The 4,668-nt window shown below is 42.1% G+C and overlaps 1 non-coding gene across 1 annotated transcript; it reads left to right on the forward strand.

The window, feature by feature from the left end:
• Positions 1-606: 606 nt before the first annotated feature.
• On the forward strand, positions 607-799 carry LOC138694032 (U2 spliceosomal RNA). Its single transcript, XR_011330715.1, has one exon. It is a non-coding gene; the product is annotated as a U2 spliceosomal RNA (small nuclear RNA).
• The last annotated feature ends 3,869 nt before the right edge of the window (positions 800-4,668 follow it).

Raw genomic sequence — 4,668 nt, forward strand, 5'->3', positions numbered from 1 at the left:
CGACAGACCATGAAGGACCATGACCGAGCAACCGGCTGCTGAACTCACGTCAACATGCCGAAGCAGAGGTGGACGATCATGAAACCAAAATGGAAGTATCGTGTGGTTAGCACGATGAATCCCCCAGCCGTTATAGAGCTGGCTTTATTTCGCCACCTATCGTAGCTCCCCAAGTGCACCACGATGCTGGGTGGGCACCGGTCCCATACACTGGCCGAAGCCATGAGTACTCGGAATAGCCCGGATTCCATGACGGGAATCCTAGGGAGGATGTCTTAGACCACGGCGCGGGACCTAGTTTAATAGGGATGCTGGCGTATTATGAGCGAGGGTAACGCCAACAGCAGGCGCTAGATGGCAGACACACGTAATGTGCACGCGTGGCATAATAATTCATTGTATTTCGTAATTAATTTTACTTGATATCCGAATGCAGGTGAAGTGCGCACTCTGAATGCGCATGAGACGATAGTAGTTCTGTTCAGAGAGTCTTGCTATGATATTTTGTAATGAATTTAATTTCTGAGGCCAGCGGGATAAGTTCGCGTCCCGTCTGTGACAGGCGTCGTTGTAAGATTAATTATGTCGCGACGGGCGTCGTTTAGCATCGCTTCTCGGCCTTTTGGCTAAGATCAAAGTGTAGTATCTGTTCTTATCAGCTTAATATCTGATACGTCCTGCATTGCAGGACCAGAATATTAAACTGATTTTTGGAAAATGACGGAGTGCTAGGAGCTTGCTCCACCTCTGTCACGGGTTGGCCCGGTATTGCAGTGCTTCCGGGATCGGCCCATTTAATCGCTATCATGTAGTGTTGTATTTGTGTATGTATATATGTACGGCAATAAAATTATGTAAGATGGCTGCGGATGCTTGGCGGAACTTTATGTTTCGTATTAATTCTCTGCGATATCAGATGTATTTATTGTACGATACAAGTATTGAAAGTGTGTTTGTGCGAAGGAATATGTAGCAGCATTAAGGAGATTAAATGAACGGTACAAAATTCGAAGTACAGCAGCAATGACCGATCCTCTGAACAGGTAGGCTCAAGAGAAAAGTATTTTAATATTATGGACACTGTAACATAATCTTCTACACCTCGCCACAAATAAATCTCAAATATTCTCATTCACTACAGCGGAAGGAACAATTTGATTACATGTGCTCATATCCGCAGCCTTTTCCCTACGGAGATACATCACATTGCCACCATACAGACTGATTAAAATGAACATCTAGTAACGAATAATTCCATTATTCTAAAAACGTTGTACCTTACCTCGCCACCGTTTGGATTTGTGATGTAGTGATATTGTGTTCGACTGGAGCAGAGCGGGTCATATTCAACATAATTTCAATTATTGTAGGTAATATAGTAGTTTTTCTCGGAATGAAGCGTCACGTCTCCGCTGTGGGGAAAGCTACAGACGAAGTTAACAGCCGTTCCAGACAATTGAAAATTAAATTAGTTAAATCTAAAATCTGAAGAAACTTTGCAAGCTGAAACGGTTTATGTGAGACGATAAAAAGAGATGCGAAGTAATATTATATTGTAGTTTATGGCAATTTGCGAAATGAATAGAGAAGCCTAATATTATTCCTATAGTGAGTGACTTGTGTAGGCGGGGATGTTGTGAAAGGAGTTGAAGTTGGACAATGAATTTATATTTGTGGGCACGGGTTAACGTTGGTTGTTGGGATGAATGAATCGCTCAGTAATTCTGAAGCTATGATTGTCACAGGCATAATTGGGAAATCTATGCGAAAAATAGTGTGAACGAGTGCTTTAAATGTCGGTGAATATTCGCTGCGTAGTGGCAAAGTATTGCGAGCGCTTAAGTGCTCATAGCTCAACACTTCGGAAATATGGTTCATAGAAACTATAATACAGCGATGTCAGACAGGGACTAAACGGAGCTGAGCGCTCCACTAGACGGGTTTCGTGCTCCGGTGTTTCCACAGACACAAGCAAGTTCATGCTCCGATCTAGCTCCACAAACGGTATTGGAGCTTACAAATCTGACACTACTGCTATAATAACACAATGAATGTTGCAATGCAGTAAATTCTGTGTAGTTACCATCTGTTGTTTGACTAGTTGTCTCAAGAGCTGGACGCTAGTTTCCGTGCTGTCGCTCCGCTTGAATGAAATTAAGCTGATCTCTGTCTCTTTCTTTTCTTTTTCCTTTATCACAAAAAGTTCATTATTTAAGGATATGATTGCCGTTTCTATAGGTGCGGCAACCGCGGTTAGATAGTTTTCGATCGCTATATTAAGAATTAATGCGAGGAATGTAACATCGGCCTATCGTAGGCAGCAGTAGCAAGTTCACTGTACTTGCGCGAGAATAACTCCGACAGCATTCGCTAGAGGGCAGGTGTACGTAATTTAGACACACGTCATTACAATTTATAATCTGTATTGTGATTAATTGAAATACAAATGGTATGCGCACTCTATTCGAAAGATATGGCAGTACAGCTTTAGCGAGAGTCCCTTTAGAAGATGGTGTATCGAACTGTATATCTAAATGGAGCGGAGTTTGTTAATAACCCGCATATGGCAGGTGCTGTTGTAGAATTAAATAGATCCCGACGGCACGTGATCGGTTTTTCTTCTCGGTCTTTTGGCTAAGATCGAAGTGTAGTATATGGGACTGTTCCTCAGCCTATTGTCCAAGATGAAATTCTGTTGATCTCTGAATTTCCTTGATGGGCGTTTAGCTGATATGGTGTGATGGAGGTATTCATTGTTGTTGGGTTTTCGGATTATATCCGAATGTGATGTCGTATTTGCGACTTTCTTGGGTTTTTGCCTGAGCTGAGGTAGAAAAAATGTTCATCATATCCGATCTAACTTAGTGGCCTGGCCTGGCCTGGCCCTTTGACTGAGATGAACATGTAGGACTCATATATGCGGTAGCTTCTTGGAATTAGGTTGAGATCGAATTCGCAACAATATAAGGAATTTCAGGGCAATTCTATTATTGTTTTTCTTTCATTCTTGACAGTATGTCGTGCATTTGGCCTTAAAAATTAGAAATACAGTATAACACAACGTATGCGAGTCGTGTGTTGGAATTTAGTATCGGTGGGCAGTTAGGGGTTCGACGTACGTATGCTGGCGAAATTGCGTGAGTTTTGAGAGCAATAATAATCGCCTGCGTGATTTTACTCTCCCGGATAGCCGATAATTATAAATGCATCGACTGAAGTTCGGTTACCCTGCCGTTCCAAGTGATCGGCTACAAATTTCTTAATGTGAGAATTTTAATGACATGCAGTTTCGGAAGCCATAGACATCCCTGTTTAAAACAGAATAGCTGCGTTGAGAAAAAATACAGACTTCTCGTCCCTGCGAACAAGAAAGAATCATGTCAGGTGTTCCGTGGTTGGTCAGGGTACGCCAAGCTCGTTACTGTGGCATTATAGCGGAATTGATAAATAGAAGAAGAAGACGGTGACGAAGAGGAGAAGAAGAGTGGTGTGCACAGTATTAAACTGGAAATGGGGAAGGATAGATTGACTGTCATTGGAAATACTAAAAATGATTTAATATTTGTTACCAGTTGTGAGGAGCAATTTGATGAGAATTTGTGAAAAGAAAAATGACATAAATGCATTTAAATCGTAAAATTTGTAACTGTAATCAGAATTCTTAGTATACATGTACTTAATGTACGTAATTATACAGGAAATGAATATGATGTCTGAGAAGAAGTGAATGAATGTGTGCGCTTGTAATGTGGGAACGTTTGTTAATTTGGTGGTAACGATCTGAACCTGTACTGCCGTTATGTAAGAAATAGTTGATATGGAACATGGGAGATCACGTGTACATACGTATTTTCCAGACACGCTGAGTTTAGAGTACTAATAACGTTAGGTAGAAACTTAATAATATGCTTTTGTTCAGATTGGGAATCGTTTTGAAATGAATGTTTGAGGACGTCATGTTACCCATTTGAAATGAAGAAGAAAGAGCCGAGGAGACCTAGCCTCTTACATCAGCACTTGGATGCGTTGTAAATATTATTGTTGATTTAGTAGCCTACAGCATGCATCATAGCGGTATAAATGTTCGTGTTGATCATAGTCTAGTCGTTATATACTAATCCGTGGCACGACAGACCATGAAGGACCATGACCGAGCAACCGGCTGCTGAACTCACGTCAACATGCCGAAGCAGAGGTGGACGATCATGAAACCAAAATGGAAGTATCGTGTGGTTAGCACGATGAATCCCCCAGCCGTTATAGAGCTGGCTTTATTTCGCCACCTATCGTAGCTCCCCAAGTGCACCACGATGCTGGGTGGGCACCGGTCCCATACACTGGCCGAAGCCATGAGTACTCGGAATAGCCCGGATTCCATGACGGGAATCCTAGGGAGGATGTCTTAGACCACGGCGCGGGACCTAGTTTAATAGGGATGCTGGCGTATTATGAGCGAGGGTAACGCCAACAGCAGGCGCTAGATGGCAGACACACGTAATGTGCACGCGTGGCATAATAATTCATTGTATTTCGTAATTAATTTTACTTGATATCCGAATGCAGGTGAAGTGCGCACTCTGAATGCGCATGAGACGATAGTAGTTCTGTTCAGAGAGTCTTGCTATGATATTTTGTAATGAATTTAATTTCTGAGGCCAGCGGGATAAA

Source organism: Periplaneta americana, unplaced genomic scaffold (genome assembly GCF_040183065.1).
Source record: "Periplaneta americana isolate PAMFEO1 unplaced genomic scaffold, P.americana_PAMFEO1_priV1 scaffold_34, whole genome shotgun sequence".
Lineage (NCBI taxonomy): Eukaryota > Metazoa > Arthropoda > Insecta > Blattodea > Blattidae > Periplaneta > Periplaneta americana.